The sequence below is a fragment of the Musa acuminata genome, chromosome BXJ2-1, assembly GCF_036884655.1.
Source record: "Musa acuminata AAA Group cultivar baxijiao chromosome BXJ2-1, Cavendish_Baxijiao_AAA, whole genome shotgun sequence".
In the NCBI taxonomy this organism is placed as follows: Eukaryota; Viridiplantae; Streptophyta; class Magnoliopsida; order Zingiberales; family Musaceae; genus Musa; species Musa acuminata.
Genome location: NC_088338.1, coordinates 26,246,967 through 26,263,821, shown reverse-complemented (window position 1 = coordinate 26,263,821; position 16,855 = coordinate 26,246,967). Strand labels below are relative to the sequence as shown.

General features: G+C 53.4%; 17 pseudogenes; all 17 read right to left on the bottom strand.

The window, feature by feature from the left end:
• Positions 1–2,418: 2,418 nt before the first annotated feature.
• LOC135604438 (5S ribosomal RNA) lies at positions 2,419–2,539 on the bottom strand (annotated as a pseudogene).
• Positions 2,540–2,889: 350 nt separating this feature from the next.
• Positions 2,890–3,010, bottom strand: LOC135599407 (5S ribosomal RNA; annotated as a pseudogene).
• Positions 3,011–4,773: 1,763 nt separating this feature from the next.
• On the bottom strand, positions 4,774–4,894 carry LOC135599362 (5S ribosomal RNA; annotated as a pseudogene).
• Positions 4,895–5,715: 821 nt separating this feature from the next.
• LOC135599266 (5S ribosomal RNA) lies at positions 5,716–5,836 on the bottom strand (annotated as a pseudogene).
• A 350-nt stretch (positions 5,837–6,186) lies between these two features.
• LOC135604649 (5S ribosomal RNA) lies at positions 6,187–6,307 on the bottom strand (annotated as a pseudogene).
• An 821-nt stretch (positions 6,308–7,128) lies between these two features.
• Positions 7,129–7,249, bottom strand: LOC135604487 (5S ribosomal RNA; annotated as a pseudogene).
• Positions 7,250–7,599: 350 nt separating this feature from the next.
• LOC135604625 (5S ribosomal RNA) lies at positions 7,600–7,720 on the bottom strand (annotated as a pseudogene).
• Positions 7,721–8,070: 350 nt separating this feature from the next.
• Positions 8,071–8,191, bottom strand: LOC135599456 (5S ribosomal RNA; annotated as a pseudogene).
• Positions 8,192–8,537: 346 nt separating this feature from the next.
• LOC135599414 (5S ribosomal RNA) lies at positions 8,538–8,660 on the bottom strand (annotated as a pseudogene).
• Positions 8,661–9,010: 350 nt separating this feature from the next.
• Positions 9,011–9,131, bottom strand: LOC135599455 (5S ribosomal RNA; annotated as a pseudogene).
• Positions 9,132–10,424: 1,293 nt separating this feature from the next.
• Positions 10,425–10,543, bottom strand: LOC135603847 (5S ribosomal RNA; annotated as a pseudogene).
• Positions 10,544–10,893: 350 nt separating this feature from the next.
• Positions 10,894–11,014, bottom strand: LOC135599291 (5S ribosomal RNA; annotated as a pseudogene).
• A 350-nt stretch (positions 11,015–11,364) lies between these two features.
• LOC135604590 (5S ribosomal RNA) lies at positions 11,365–11,485 on the bottom strand (annotated as a pseudogene).
• A 350-nt stretch (positions 11,486–11,835) lies between these two features.
• On the bottom strand, positions 11,836–11,956 carry LOC135599267 (5S ribosomal RNA; annotated as a pseudogene).
• A 1,293-nt stretch (positions 11,957–13,249) lies between these two features.
• On the bottom strand, positions 13,250–13,367 carry LOC135604529 (5S ribosomal RNA; annotated as a pseudogene).
• Positions 13,368–14,188: 821 nt separating this feature from the next.
• LOC135599303 (5S ribosomal RNA) lies at positions 14,189–14,310 on the bottom strand (annotated as a pseudogene).
• An 821-nt stretch (positions 14,311–15,131) lies between these two features.
• Positions 15,132–15,249, bottom strand: LOC135599354 (5S ribosomal RNA; annotated as a pseudogene).
• Between the last annotated feature and the right edge of the window lie 1,606 nt (positions 15,250–16,855).

Genomic DNA, 16,855 nt, shown 5'->3' with positions numbered 1-16,855 from the left:
GGTGGAGGTTTGTCGGATCTTTGCTAGTTGTTTGTCAATATTCTCGTAATCGGTTGGTCTGAAGCGAATCAGCAGTTCTTCTTTGAAGTGTCAAAGATGTCATAAAAATTTCGTAGAAATTTGGATAGAAAAAGCACAGTAGAAAGATCAAACAGATGGTGCTATGCGGCTTGAATTCTGCAATTCAAGTGCAGCAGATTGGACATAAAAGATCAGTAGTTTATATTGAGAATTTTTTGATGAAACCAAAGGGAAATCCACTGTTAAGAAGTGTCAAAGATGTCATAAAAATTTCGTAGAAATTTGGATAGAAAAAGCACAGCAGCAAGATCAAACAGATGGTGCTATGCGGCTGAAATTCTGCAATGTATCTTTCGTCGTAGAGATGAAAACTTTGTGATGAAAAGTTTATGCAGCAATATAGGAACGATTTTTTTTTTTTTTTTTGGATTTTCGAATAAGGATAACTAAATTGCAGCAGCAGTAAGGTAGGAAACCAGAACCTGTTGCAATTCACGGGAGGATCAAAGGATGATCCGTGGTGGTGGAGATGATGGCGGAATTCGGTGACGATCTTTTAAGCAATTGTGGGAATTGCTTTGGATGGTTGTGGAGGGTTGATGGATGGCTGTGAAAGGGCAGCGAGACGCCAAGAACGCTGCTCTGATACCAGGTGTTAGAACCCTAACAGATTCTAAACTTGGGGTTGATCTCTTTAGGGGATCGGCCTCCTTGGAACTCTATAGGGGTTCCTCCCTCCAAGTTGCTGCTCAAAGGCTGCAGAAAAGATTCATCTATTACTTGAAAAAAGATGAGGAATACATGGCTATTTATAGGGCTTCTAAACCCTAACTCCTAATAGGACTCCTACTTAAGACTCTTACTTCTAACCAACTCCTAATTCTTCAATAAGAAAAAACCTCCTACATGAATGCCCCTCTCAATTAGGACTCTCCTAGCTAGAGTCCTAACAGAATGTCCCTCTCAATTAGGACTCTCCTAGCTAGAGTCCTAACAGTTTTACATTAATGTCCCTCTCAATTAGGACTCTCCAAGCTAGAGTCCTAACATTAACTTCGGAGTTTTGTTGGGATCCGGTGCTTTAGTGCTGTCATTATCACACCCGTTTCGCGTGCTTCGTCCCTCGCCTATGTGCACGTCGTGGCCGGCACATCAACGTCCGGAGCCTCTTGCCCGTCACAAAACCGTCGGCGCTTTCTCGAACGTTCACGAAATCCCTATTGCAAGCTCTCTCCGAGCCCTAGCCCAACGACTGCATATCGGTCATGGCTAGCGCGCGTCGAAACCATCGCCACTTTCTAGAATGATCTCGGAATCGCTATTGTGACCCCAATCCGAAAAGATCTCTTTGAGCCCCACGATACTGACAGCGTAGCTGTCACGACAAATTCCGAGCCCCAAAACAATCGTCTCTGAGGTCTACGCGAGATGTTTCGTATTTCGGGATGCAAAAAGGATTGAAACACGAGGACTTCCCAGGGTGTCACCCATCCTAGTACTACTCTCTCCAAAGTCGGCGCTTAACTTCGGAGTTCTGTTGCGATCCGGTGCTTTAGTGCTGGCATTATCACACCCGTTTCACGTACTTCGTCCCTCGCCTATGTTGCACGTCGCGGCCGGCGCATCAACGTACAGAGCCTCTTGCCCATCACAAAACCGTCGGCGCTTTCTCGAACGTTCACGAAATACCTATTGCAAGCTCTCTCCGAGCCCTAGCCCAACGACTGCGTATCGGTCACGGCAAGCGCGCGTCGAAACCATCGGCACTTTCTAGAACGATCTCGGAATCGTTATTGTGACCCCAATCCGGAAAGCTCTCTCCGAGCCCCACAATACTGACTGCGTAGCGCTCACGGCAAATTCCGAGCCCCAAAACAATCGTCTCGGATGTCTACGGGAGATGTTTCGTACCTCGGGACGCAAAAAGGAGTGAAACACGAGGACTTCCCAGGGGGTCACCCATCCTAGTACTACTCTCTCCAAAGTCGGTGCTTAACTTCGGAGTTTTGTTGGGATCCGGTGCTTTAGTGCTGTCATTATCATACCCGTTTCGCGTGCTTCGTCCCACGCCTATGTGCACGTCGCGGCCGGCGCATCAATGTACGGAGCCCCTTGCCCGTCACAAAACCGTCGGCGCTTTCTGGAACGTTCACGAAATCCCTATTGCAAGCTCTCTCCGAGCCCTAGCCCAACGACTGCGTATCGGTCACGGCAAGCGCGCGTCGAAACCATCGGCACTTTCTAGAACGATCTCGGAATCGCTATTGTGACCCCAATCCGGAAAGCACTCTCCGAGCCCCACGATACTAACGGCGTAGCGGTCACGGCAAATTCGGATCCCCAAAACATTCGTCTCGGAGGTCTACGGGAGATGTTTCGTATGTCGAGACGAAAAAAGGAGTGAAACACGAGGACTTCCCAGGGGGTCCCCCATCCTAGTACTACTCTCTCCAAAGTCGGCGCTTAACTTCGGAGTTCTGTTGGGATCCGGTGCTTTAGTGCTGGCATTATCACACCCGTTTCGCGTGCTTCGTCCCTCGCCTATGTGCACGTCGCAGCCGGCGCATCAACGTACGGAGCCTCTTGCCCGTCACAAAACCGTCGACGCTTTCTCGAACGTTCACGAAATCCCTATTGCAAGCTCTCTCCGAGCCCTAGCCCAACGACTGCGTATCGGTCACGGCAAGCGCGCGTCGAAACTATCGGCACTTTCTAGAATGATCTCGGAATCGCTATTGTGACCCCAATCCGGAAAGCTCTCTTCGAGCCCCACGATACTGACAGCGTAGCGGTCACGACAAATTCCGAGCCCCAAAACAATCGTCTCTGAGGTCTACGGGAGATGTTTCATATGTCGGGATGCAAAAAGGAGTGAAACACGAGGACTTCCCAAGGGGTCACCCATCCTAGTACTACTCTCTCCAAAGTCGGCGCTTAACTTTGGAGTTCTGTTGCGATCCGGTGCTTTAGTGCTGGCATTATCACACCCGTTTCGCGTGCTTCATCCCTCGCCTTTTTGCACGTCGCGGCCGGCGCATCAACGTACGGAGCCTCTTGCCCGTCACAAAACCGTCGGCGCTTTCTCGAACGTTCAAGAAATCCCTATTGCAAGCTCTCTCCGAGCCCTAGCCCAACGACTACGTATCGGTCATGGCAAGCGCGCATCGAAACCATCGGCACTTTCTAGAACGATCTCGGAATCGCTATTGTGACCCCAATCCGGAAAGTTCTCTCCGAGCCCCACGATACTGACGGCGTACCGGTCACGACAAATTCCGAGCCCCAAAACAATCGTCTTGGAGGTCTACGAGAGATGTTTCGTATCTCGGGACGCAAAAAGGAGTGACACACGAGGACTTCCCAGGGGGTCACCCATCGTAGTACTACTCTCTCCAAAGTCGGCGCTTAACTTCGGAGTTCTGTTCCGTTCCGGTGCTTTAGTGTTGGCATTATCACACCCGTTTCACTTGCTTCGTCCCTCGCCTATGTGCTCGTCGCGGAAGTCGCATCAACGTACGGAGCCTCTTGCCTGTCACAAAACCGTCGGCGCTTTCTCGAACGTTCAAGAAATCCCTATTGCAAGCTCTCTCCGAGCCCTAGCCCAACGACTGCGTATCGGTCACGGCAAGCACGCGTCGAAACCATCGGCACTTTCTAGAACGATATCTGAATCGCTATTGTGACCCCAATCCGGAAAGCTATCAACGAGGCCCACGATACTGACGGCGTAGCGGTCACGGCAAATTCCGAGCCCCAAAACAATCGTCTCGGAGGTGTACGGGAAATATTTCGTATCTCGGGACGCAAAAAAGAGTGACACATGAGGACTTCCCAGGGGGTCACCCATCGTAGTACTACTCTCTCCAAAGTCGGCGCTTAACTTCGAAGTTCTGTTGCGATCCGGTGCTTTAGTGCTAGCATTATCACACCAGTTTCGCATGCTTCGTCCCTCGCCTATGTGCACGTCGTGGCCGGCACATCAACGTCCGGAGCCTCTTGCCCGTCACAAAACCGTCGGCGCTTTCTCGAACGTTCACGAAATCCCTATTGCAAGCTCTCTCCGAGCCCTAGCCCAACGACTGCATATCGGTCCCGGCAAGCGCGCGTCGAAACCATCGACACTTTCTAGAATGATCTCGGAATCGCTATTGTGACCCCAATCCGGAAAACTCTCTTCGAGCCCCACGATACTGACAGCGTAGCGGTCACGACAAATTCCGAGCCCCAAAACAATCGTCTCTGAGGTCTACGGGAGATGTTTCGTATGTCGGGATGCAAAAAGGAGTGAAACACGAGGACTTCCCAAGGGGTCACCCATCCTAGTACTACTCTCTCCAAAGTCGGCGCTTAACATCGGGGTTCTGTTGCGATCCGGTGCTTTAGTGCTGGCATTATCACACCCGTTTCGCGTGCTTCGTCCCTCACATATGTGCACGTCGCGGCCGGCACATCAACGTATGGAGCCTCTTGCAGGTCACAAAACCGTCGGCACTTTCTCTAACGTTCACGAAATCCCCATTGCAAGCTCTCTCCGAGCCCTAGCCCAACGACTGCGTATCGGTCACGGCAAGCGCGCGTCGAAACCATCGGCACTTTCTAGAACGATCTCGGAATCGCTATTGTGACCCAAATCCGGAAAGCTCTCTCCGAGCCCCACGATACTGACAGCGTAGCGGTCACGGCAAATTCCGAGCCCCAAAACAATCATCTCGGAGGTCTACGGGAGATGTTTCGTATCTCGGGACACAAAAAGGAGTGAAACACGAGGACTTCCCAGGGGGTCACCCATCCTAGAACTACTCTCTCCAAAGTCGACGCCTAACTTCGGAGTTCTGTTGGGATCCGGTGCTTTAGTGCTGGCATTATCACACCCATTTCGCGTGCTTCGTCCCTCGCCTATGTGCACGTCGCGGCCGGCGCATCAACGTACGGAGCCTCTTTCCCGTCACAAAACCGTCGGTGCTTTCTCGAACGTTCACGAAATCCCTATTGCAAGTTCTCTCCGAGCCCTAGCCCAACGACTGCGTATCGGTCACGGCAAGCGCGCGTCGAAACCATCGGCACTTTCTAGAACGATCTCGGAATCGCTATTGTGACCCCAATCCGGAAAGCTCTCTCCGAGCCCCACGATACTGACGGCGTAGCGGTCACGTCAAATTTCGAGCCCCAAAACAATCGTCTCGGAGGTCTACGGGAGATGTTTCGTATGTCGGGACGTAAAAAGGAGTGAAAAATGAGGACTTCCCAGGGGGTCACCCATCCTAGTACTACTCTCTCCAAAGTCGGCGCTTAACTTCGGACTTTTGTTGGGATCCGGTGCTTTAGTGCTGGCATTATCACACTCGTTTCGCGTGCTTCGTCCCTCGCCTATGTACTCGTCGCGGACGTCGCATCAACGTACGGAGCCTCTTGCCCGTCACAAAACCGTCGGCGCTTTCTCGAACGTTCACGAAATCCCTATTGCAAGCTCTCTCCGAGCCCTAGCCCAACGACTGCGTATCGGTCACGGCAAGCGCGCGTCGAAACTATCGGCACTTTCTAGAATGATCTCGGAATCGCTATTGTGACCCCAATCGGGAAAGCTCTCTTCGAGCCCCACGATACTGACAGCGTAGCGGTCACAACAAATTTCGAGCCCTAAAACAATCGTCTCTGAGGTCTACGGGAGATGTTTCGTACGTCGGGAGGTAAAAAAGAGTGAAACACGAGGACTTCCCAAGGGGTCACCCATCCTAGTACTACTCTCTCCAAAGTCGGCGCTTAACTTCGGAGTTCTGTTGCGATCCGGTGCTTTAGTGCTGGCATTATCACACCCGTTTCGCGTGCTTCGTCCCTCGCCTTTGTGCACGTCGCGGCCGGCGCATCAATGTTCGGAGCCTCTTGCCCGTCACAAAACCGTCGGCACTTTCTCGAACGTTCAAGAAATCCCTATTGCAAGCTCTCTCCGAGCCCTAGCACAACGACTGCGTATCGGTCACGGCAAACGCGGGTCGAAACCATCGGCACTTTCTAAAACGATCTCGGAATCGCTATTGTGACCCAAATCCGGAAAGCTCTCTCCGAGCCCCACGATACTGTCAGCGTAGCGGTCACGGCAAATTCCGAGCCCCAAAACAATCGTCTCGGAGGTCTACGGGAGATGTTTCGTATCTCGGGACACAAAAACGAGTGAAACACGAGGACTTCCCAGGGGGTCACCCATCCTAGAACTACTCTCTCCAAAGTCGACGCTTAACTTCGGAGTTCTGTTGGGATCCGGTGCTTTAGTGCTGGCATTATCACACCCATTTCGCGTGCTTCGTCCCTCGCCTATGTGCACTTCGCGGCCGGCGCATCAACGTACGGAGCCTCTTTCCCGTCACAAAACCGTCGGCGCTTCCTCGAACGTTCACGAAATCCCTATTGCAAGTTCTCTCCGAGCCCTAGCCCAACGACTGCGTATCGGTCACGGCAAGCGCGCGTCGAAACCATCGGCACTTTCTAGAACGATCTCGGAATCGCTATTGTGACCCCAATCCGGAAAGCTCTCTCCGAGCCCCACGATACTGACAAAGTAGCGGTCACGGCAAATTCCGAGCCCCAAAACAATCGTCTCGGAGGTCTACGGGAGATGTTTCGTATCTCGGGACGCAAAAAGGAGTGAAACACGTGAACTTCCCAGGGGGTCACCCATCCTAATACTAATATCTCCAAAGTCGGCGCTTAACTTCGGAGTTATGTTGGGATCCGGTGCTTTAGTGCTGGCATTATCACACCAGTTTCGCGTGCTTCGTCCCTCGCCTATGTGCACGTCGTGGCCGGCGCATCAACGTATGGAGACTTTTGCCCGTCACAAAACCGTCGGCGCTTTCTCGAACGTTCACGAAATCCCTATTACAAGCTCTCTCCGAGCCCTAGCCCAACGACTGCGTATCGGTCACGACAAGCGCGCGTCGAAACTATCGGCACTTTCTAGAATGATCTCGGAATCGCTATTGTGATCCTAATCAGGAAAGCTCTCTTCGAGCCCCACGATACTGACAGCGTCGCGGTCACGACAAATTCCGAGCCCCAAAACAATCGTCTCTGAGGTCTACGGGAGATGTTTCGTATGTCGGGATGCAAAAAGGAGTGAAACACGAGGACTTCCCAGGGGGTCACCCATCGTAGTACTACTCTCTCCAAAGTCGGCGCTTAACTTCGGAGTTCTGTTGGGATCCGGTGCTATAGTGCTAGCATTATCACACCCGTTTCGCGTGCTTCGTCCCTCGCCTATGTGCTCGTCGTGGCCGGCGCATCAACGTCCGGAGCCTCTTGCCCGTCACAAAACCGTCGGCGCTTTCTCGAACGTTCACGAAATCCCTATTGCTAGCTCTCTCCGAGCCCTAGCCCAACGACTGCGTATCGGTCACGGCAAGCGCGCGTCGAAACCATCGGCACTTTCTAGAATGATCTCGGAATCGCTATTGTGACCCCAATCCGGAAAGCTCTCTTCGAGCCCCACGATACTGACAGCGTAGCGGTCACAACAAATTTCGAGCCCTAAAACAATCGTCTCTGAGGTCTACGGGAGATGTTTCGTATGTCGGGAGGTAAAAAAGAGTGAAACACGAGGACTTCCCAGGGGGTCACCCATCCTAGTACTACTCTCTCCAAAGTCGGCGCTTAACTTCGGAGTTCTGTTGTGATCCGGTGCTTTAGTGCTGGCATTATCACACCCGTTTCGCGTGCTTCGTCCCTCGCCTTTGTGCACGTCGCGGCCGGCGCATCAACGTACGGAGCCTGTTGCCCGTCACAAAACCGTCGGCGCTTTCTCGAACGTTCAAGAAATCCCTATTGCAAGCTCTCTCCGAGCCCTAGCACAACGACTGCGTATCGGTCAAGGCAAGCGCGCGTCGAAACCATCGGCACTTTCTAGAACGATCTCGGAATCGCTATTGTGACCCCAATCCGGAAAGTTCTCTCCGAGCCCCACGATACTGACGGCGTAGCGGTCACGGCAAATTCCGAGCCCCAAAACAATCGTCTCGGAGGTCTACTAGAGATGTTTAGTATCTCGGGACGCAAAAAGGAGTGACACACGAGGACTTCCCAGGGGGTCACCCATCGTAGTACTACTCTCTCCAAAGTCGGCGCTTAACTTCGGAGTTCTGTTGCGATCCGGTGCTTTAGTGCTGGCATTATCACACCCGTTTCACGCACTTCAGCCCTCGCCTATGTGCAGATCGCGGCCGTCGCATCAACGTACGGAGCCTCTTGCCCGTCACAAATCCGTCGGCGCTTTCTCGAACGTTCAAGAAATCCCTATTGCAAGCTCTCTCCGAGCCCTAGCCCAACGATTGCGTATCGGACACGGCAAGCGCGCGTTGAAACCATCGGCACTTTCTAGAACGATCTCGGAATCACTATTGTGACCCCAATCCGGAAAGCTATCTCCGAGCCACACGATACTGACGGCGTAGCGGTCACGGCAAATTCCGAGCCCCAAAATAATCGTCTCGGAGGTCTACGAGATGTTTCGTATCTCGGGACGCAAAAATGAGTGACACACGAGGACTTCCCAGGGGGTCACCCATCGTAGTACTACTCTCTCCAAAGTCGGCGCTTAACTTCGGAGTTCTGTTGGGATCCGGTGCTATAGTGCTAGCATTATCACACCTGTTTCGCGTGCTTCGTCCCTCGCCTATGTGCTCGTCGTGGCCGGCGCATCAACGTCCGGAGCCTCTTGCCCGTCACAAAACCGTCGGCGCTTTCTCGAACGTTCACGAAATCCCTATTGCTAGCTCTCTCCGAGCCCTAGCCCAACGACTGCTTATCGGTCACGGCAAGCGCGCGTCAAAACTATCGACACTTTCTAGAATTATCTCGGAATCGCTATTGTGACCCCAATCCGGAAAGTTCTCTCCGAGCCCCACGATACTTACGGCGTAGCGGTCACGGCAAATTCCGAGCCCCAAAACAATCGTCTCGGAGGTCTACTAGAGATGTTTAGTATCTCGGGACGCAAAAAGGAGTGACACACGAGGACTTCCCAGGGGGTCACCCATCGTAGTACTACTCTCTCCAAAGTCGGCGCTTAACTTCGGAGTTCTGTTGCGATCCGGTGCTTTAGTGCTGGCATTATCACACCCATTTCACATGCTTCAGCCCTCGCCTATATGCAGATCGCGGCCGTCGCATCAACGTACGGAGCCTCTTGCCCGTCACAAATCCGTCGGCGCTTTCTCGAACGTTCAAGAAATCCCTATTGCAAGCTCTCTCCGAGCCCTAGCCCAACGATTGCGTATCGGACACGGCAAGCGCGCGTTGAAACCATCGGCACTTTCTAGAACGATCTCGGAATCACTATTGTGACCCCAATCCGGAAAGCTATCTTTGAGCCCCACGATACTGACAGCGTAGCGGTCACGACAAATTCCAAGCCCCAAAACAATCGTCTCTGAGGTCTACGCGAGATGTTTCGTATTTCGGGATGCAAAAAGGATTGAAACATGAGGACTTCCCAGGGGTTCACCCATCCTAGTACTACGCTCTCCAAAGTCGGCGCTTAACTTCGGAGTTCTGTTGGGATCCGGTGCTTTAGTGCTGGCATTTATCACACCCGTTTCGCGTGCTTCGTCCCTCGCCTATGTGCACGTCGCGGCCGGCGCATCAACGTACGGAGCCTCTTGCCCGTCACAAAACCGTCGGCGCTTTCTTGAATGTTCACGAAATCCCTATTTCAAGCTCTCTCCGAGCCCTAACTCAACCACTGCGTATCGGTCACGGCAAGCGTGCGTCGAAACCATCGGTACATTCTAGAACGATCTCGGAATCGCTATTGTGACCCCTATCCGGAAAGCTCTCTCCGAGCCCCACGATACTGACAGCGTAGCTGTCATGGCAAATTCCGAGCCCCAAAACAATCGTCTCGGAGGTCTACGGGAGATGTTTCGTATCTCGGGATGCAAAAATGAGTGAAACACGAGGACTTCCCAGGGGGTCACCCATCCTAGTATTACTCTCTCTAAAGTCGGCGCTTAACTTCGGAGTTCTGTTGGGATCCGGTGGTTTAGTGCTGGCATTTATCACACCCGTTTCGCGTGCTTCGTCCCTCGCCTATGTGCACGTCACGGCCGGCGCATCAACGTACGGAGCCTCTTGCCCGTCACAAAACCGTCGGCGCTTTATCGAACGTACACGAAATCTCTATTGCAAGCTCTCTCCGAACCCTAGCCCAACGACTTCGTATCGGTAACGGCAAACGCGCGTCGAAACCATCGACACTTTCTAAACGATCTCGGAATCGCTATTGTGACCCCAATTCGGAAAGCTCTCTCCGAGCCCAACGATACTGACGGCGTAGTGGTCACGGCAAATTCCGAGCCCCAAAACAATCGTCTCGGAGGTCTACGGGAGATGTTTCGTATGTCATGACGCAAAAAGGAGTGAAACACGAGGACTTCCAAAGGGGTCACCCATCCTAGTACTAATCTCTCCAAAGCACGCTTAACTTCGAAGTTCTGATGGGATCCAGTTATTTAGTGCTGGCATTATCGCACCCGTTTCGCGTGCTTCGCCACTCGCCGATTTGTACGTCGTGGCCGGCGCATCAACGTCCGGAGCCTCTTGCCCGTCACGAAACCGTCGGCGCTTTCTCGAACGTTCACGAAATCCCTATTGCAATCTCTCTCCGAGCCCTTGCCCAACGACTGCGTATCGGTCACGGCAAGCGCGCGTCGAAACCATCGGCACTTTCTAGAACGATCTCGAAATCGCTATTGTGACCCCAATCCGGAAAGCTCTCTCCGAGTCCCACGATACTGACTACGTACCGGTCACGGCAAATTTCGAGCCCCAAAACAATCGTCTCGGAGGTATACGGGAGATGTTTCGTACCTCGGGACGCAAAAAGGAGTGAAACACGGGGACTTCCCAGGGGGTCACCCATCCTAGTACTACTCTCTCTAAAGTCGGCGCTTAACTTCGGAGTTCTGTTGGGATCCGGTGCTTTAGTGCTGGCATTATCACACCCGTTTCGCATGCTTCGTCCCTCGCCTATGTGCACGTCGCGGCCGGCGCATCAACGTCCGGAGCCTTTTGCCCGTCACAAAACCGTCGGCGCTTTTTCGAACGTTCACGAAATCCCTATTGCAAGCTCTCTCCGAGCCCCAGCCCAACGACTGCGTATCGGTCACGGCAAACGCGCGTCGAAACAATCGGCACTTTCAAGAACGATCTCGGAATCGCTATTGCGACCCCAATCCGGAAAGCTCTCTCCGAGTCCCACGATACTGACTACGTACCGGTCACGGCAAATTCCGAGCCCCAAAACAATCGTCTCCGAGGTCTACGGGAGATGTTTCGTATCTCGGGACGCAAAAAGGAGTGAAACACGTGGACTTCCCAGGGGGTCACCCATCCTAGTACTACTCTCTCCAAAGTCGGCGGTTAACTTCGGAGTTCTGTTGGGATCCGGTGCTTTAGTGCTGGCATTATCACACCCGGTTCGCGTGCTTCGTCCCTCGCCTATGTGCACGTCGCGGCCGGCGCATCAACGTCCGGAGCCTCTTGCCCGTCACAAAACCATCGACGCTTTCTCGAACGTTCACGAAATCCCTATTGCAAGCTCTCTCCGAGCCCTAGCCCAACGACTGCGTATCGGTCACGGCAAACGCGCGTCGAAACAATCGGCACTTTCTAAAACGATCTCGGAATCGCTATTGTGACCCCAATCTGTAAAGCTCTCTCCGAGCCCCACGATACGGACAGCGTAGCGGTCACGGCAAATTCCGAGCCCCAAAACAATCGTCTCGGAGGTCTACGGGAGATGTTTCGTATCTCGGGACGCAAAAAGGAGTGAAACACCAGGACTTCCCAGGGGGTCACCCATCCTAGTACTACTCTCTCCAAAGTCGGCGCTTAACTTCGGAGTTCTGTTGGGATCCGGTGCTTTAGTGTTGGCATTATCACACCCGTTTCACGTGCTTCGTCCCTCGCCTATGTGCACGTCGCGACCGGCGCATCAACGTACGGAGCCTCTTGCCCGTCACAATACCGTCGGCGCTTTATCGAACGTACACGAAATCCCTATTGCTAGCTCTCTCCGAACCCTAGCCCAACGACTGCGTATCGGTCACGGCAAGCGCGCGTCGAAACCATCGACACTTTCTAGAACTATCTCGGAATCGCTATTGCGGCCCCAATCTGGAAAGCTCTCTCCGAGCCCCACGATACTGACAAAGTAGCGGTCACGGCAAATTCCGAGCCCCAAAACAATCGTCTCGGAGGTCTACGGGAGATGTTTCGTAACTCGGGACGCAAAAAGGAGTGAAACACGAGGACTTCCCAGGGGGTCACCCATCCTAGTACTACTCTCTCCAAAGTCGGCGCTTAACTTCAGAGTTCTATTGGGATCCGGTGCTTTGGTGCTGGCATTTATCACACCCGTTTCGCGTGCTTCGTCCCTCGCCTATGTGCACGTCGCGGCCGGCGCATCAACGTACGGAGCCTCTTGCCCGTCACAAAACCGTCGGCGCTTTCTTGAATGTTCACGAAATCCCTATTTCAAGCTCTCTCCGAGCCCTAACTCAACCACTGCGTATCGGTCACGGCAAGCGTGCGTCGAAACCATCGGTACATTCTAGAACGATCTCGGAATCGCTATTGTGACCACTATCCAGAAAGCTCTCTCCGAGCCCCACGATACTGACAGCGTAGTTGTCACGGCAAATTCCGAGCCCCAAAACAATCGTCTCGGAGGTCTACGGGAGATGTTTCGTATCTCGGGACGCAAAAATGAGTGAAACACGAGGACTTCCCAGGGGGTCACCCATCCTAGTATTACTCTCTCTAAAGTCGGCGCTTAACTTCGGAGTTCTGTTGGGATCCGGTGCTTTAGTGCTGGCATTTATCACACCCGTTTCGCGTGCTTCGTCCCTCGCCTATGTGCACGTCACGGCCGGCGCATCAACGTACGGAGCCTCTCGCCCGTCACAAAACCGTCGGCGCTTTATCGAACGTACACGAAATCCCTATTGCTAGCTCTCTCCGAACCCTAGCCCAACGACTTCGTATCGGTAACGGCAAGCGCGCGTTGAAACCATCGACACTTTCTAAACGATCTCGGAATCGCTATTGTGACCCCAATTCGGAAAGCTCTCTCCGAGCCCAACGATACTGACGGCATAGTGGTCACGGCAAATTCCGAGCCCCAAAACAATCGTCTCGGAGGTCTACTGGAGATGTTTCGTATGTCGGGACGCAAAAAGGAGTGAAACATGAGGACTTCCAAAGGGGTCACCCATCCAGTACTAATCTCTCCAAAGCACGCTTAACTTCGAAGTTCTGATGGGATCCAGTTGTTTAGTGCTGGCATTATCGCACCCGTTTCGCGTGCTTCGCCACTCGCCAATTTGTACGTCGTGGACGGCGCATCAACGTCCGGAGCCTCTTGCCCGTCACGAAACCGTCGGCGCTTTCTCGAACGTTCACGAAATCCCTATTGCAATCTCTCTCCGAGCCCTTGCCCAACGACTGCGTATCGGTCACGGCAAGCGCGCGTCGAAACCATCGGCACTTTCTTGAACGATCTCGGAGTCGCTATTATGACCCCAATCCGGAAAGCTCTCTCCGAGTCCCACGATACTGACTACGTACCGGTCACGGCAAATTCCGAGCCCCAAAACAATCGTCTCTGAGGTATACAGGAGATGTTTCGTACCTCGGGACGCAAAAAGGAGTGAAACACGGGGACTTCCCAGGGGGTCACCCATCCTAGTACTACTCTCTCTAAAGTCGGCGCTTAACTTCGGAGTTTTGTTGGGATCCGGTGCTTTAGTGCTGTCATTATCACATCCGTTTCGCATGCTTCGTCCCACGCCTATGTGCACGTCGCGGCCGGCGCATCAACGTACGGAGCCCCTTGCCCGTCACAAAACCGTCGGCGCTTTCTGGAACGTTCACGAAATCCCTATTGCAAGCTATCTCCGAGCCCTAGCCCAACGACTGTGTATCGGTCACGGCAAGCGCGCGTCGAAACCATCGGCACTTTCTAGAACGATCTCGGAATCGCTATTGTGACCCCAATCCGGAAAGCTCTCTCCGAGCCCCACGATACTGACAAAGTAGCGGTCACGGCAAATTCCGAGCCCCAAAACAATCGTCTCGGAGGTCTACGGGAGATGTTTCGTAACTCGGGACGCAAAAAGGAGTGAAACACGAGGACTTCCCAGGGGGTCACCCATCCTAGTACTACTCTCTCCAAAGTCGGCGCTTAACTTCGGAGTTCTGTTGGGATCCGGTGCTTTAGTGCTGGCATTTATCACACCCGTTTCGCGTGCTTCGTCCCTCGCCTATGTGCACGTCGCGGCCGGCGCATCAACATACGGAGCCTCTTGCCCGTCACAAAACCGTCGGCGCTTTCTTGAATGTTCACGAAATCCCTATTTCAAGCTCTCTCCGAGCCCTAACTCAACCACTGCGTATCGGTCACGGCAAGCGTGCGTCGAAACCATCGGTACATTCTAGAACGATCTCGGAATCGCTATTGTGACCCCTATCCGGAAAGCTCTCTCCGAGCCCCACGATACTGACAGCGTAGCTATCACGGCAAATTCCGAGCCCCAAAACAATCGTCTCGGAGGTCTACGGGAGATGTTTCGTATCTCGGGACGCAAAAATGAGTGAAACACGAGCACTTCCCAGGGGGTCACCCATCCTAGTATTACTCTCTCTAAAGTCGGCGCTTAACTTCGGAGTTCTGTTGGGATCCGGTGCTTTAGTGCTGGCATTTATCACACCCGTTTCGCGTGATTCGTCCCTCGCCTATGTGCACGTCACGGCCGGCGCATCAACGTACGGAGCCTCTTGCCCGTCACAAAACCGTCGGCGCTTTATCGAACGTACACGAAATCCCTATTGCTAGCTCTCTCCGAACCCTAGCCCAACGACTTCGTATCGGTAACGGCAAGCGCGCGTCGAAACCATCGACACTCTCTAAACGATCTCGGAATCGCTATTGTGACCCCAATTCGGAAAGCTCTCTCCGAGCCCAACGATACTGACGGCGTAGTGGTCACGGCAAATTCCGAGCCCCAAAACAATCGTCTCGGAGGTCTACGGGAGATGTTTCGTATGTCGGGACGCAAAAAGGAGTGAAACACGAGGACTTCCAAAGGGGTCACCCATCCAGTACTAATCTCTCCAAAGCACGCTTAACTTTGAAGTTCTGATGGGATCCAGTTGTTTAGTGCTGCAATTATCGCACCCGTTTCGCGTGCTTCGCCACTCGCCGATTTGTACGTCGTGGCCGGCGCATCAACGTCCGGAGCCTCTTGCCCGTCACGAAACCGTCGGCGCTTTCTCGAACGTTCACGAAATCCCTATTGCAAGCTCTCTCCGAGCCCTAGCCCAACGACTGCGTATCGGTCACAATAAGCGCGCGTCGAAACCATCGACACTTTCTAGAACGATCTCGGAATCGCTATTGCGACCCCAATCCGGAAAGCTCTCTCCGAGCCCCACGATACTGACTGCGTAGCGCTCACGGCAAATTCCGAGCCCCAAAACAATCGTCTTGGTGGCCTACGGGAGATGTTTCGTATCTCGGGACGCAAAAAGGAGTGAAACACGAGGACTTCCCAGGGGGTCACCCATCCTAGTACTACTCTCTCCAAAGTCGGCGCTTAACACCGGAGTTCTGTTGGCATCCGGTGCTTTAGTGCTGGCATTATCACACCCGTTTCGCGTGCTTCGTCCCTCGCCTATGTGCTCATCGCGGCCGGCGCATCAAAGTACGGAGCCTCTTGCCCGTCACAAAACCGTCGGCGCTTTCTCGAACGTTCACGAAATCCCTATTTCAAGCTCTCTCCGAGCCCTAGCTCAACGACTGCGTATCGGTCACGGCAAGCGTGCGTCGAAACCATCGGTACATTCTAGAACGATCTCGGAATCGCTATTGTGACCCCTATCCGGAAAGCTCTCTCCGAGCCCCACGATACTGACAGCGTAGCGGTCACGGCAAATTCCGAGCCCCAAAACAATCGTCTCGGAGGTCTACGGGAGATGTTTCGTAACTCGGGACGCAAAAAGGAGTGAAACACGAGGACTTCCCTGGGGGTCACCCATCCTAGTACTACTCTCTCCAAAGTCGGCGCTGAACTTCGGAGTTCTGTTGGGATCCGGTGCTTTAATGCTGGCATTTATCACACCCGTTTCGCGTGCTTCGTCCCTCGCCTATGTGCACGTCGCGGTCGGCGCATCAACGTACGGAGCCTCTTGCCCGTCACAAAACCGTCGGCGCTTTCTTGAATGTTCACGAAATCCCTATTGCAAGCTCTCTCCGAGCCCTAGCCCAACAACGATTGCGTATCGGTCACGGCAAGCGCGCGTCGAAACCATCGACACTTTCTAGAACGATCTCGGAATCGCTATTGTGACCCCAATCCGGAAAGCTCTCTCCGAGCCCCACGATACTGACGACGTAGCGGTTACGACAAATTCCGAGCCCCAAAACAATCATCTCGGAGGTCTACAGGAGATGTTTCGTATCTCGGGACGCAAAAAGGAGTGAAACACGAGGACTTCCCAGGGGGTCACCCATCCTAGTACTACTCTCTCCAAAGTCGGCGCTTAACTTCGGAGTTCTGTTGGCATACGGTGCTTTAGTGTTGGCATTATCACACCCGTTTCGCGTGCTTCGTCCCTCGCCTATGTGCACGTCGCGGCCGGCGCATTAACGTCCGGAGCCTCTTGCCAGTCACAAAACCATCGGCGCTTTCTCGAACGTTTACGACATCCCTATTGCAAGCCCTCTCCGAGCCCTAGCCCAACGACTGCGTATCGGTCACGGCAAGCGAGCATCGAAACCATCGGC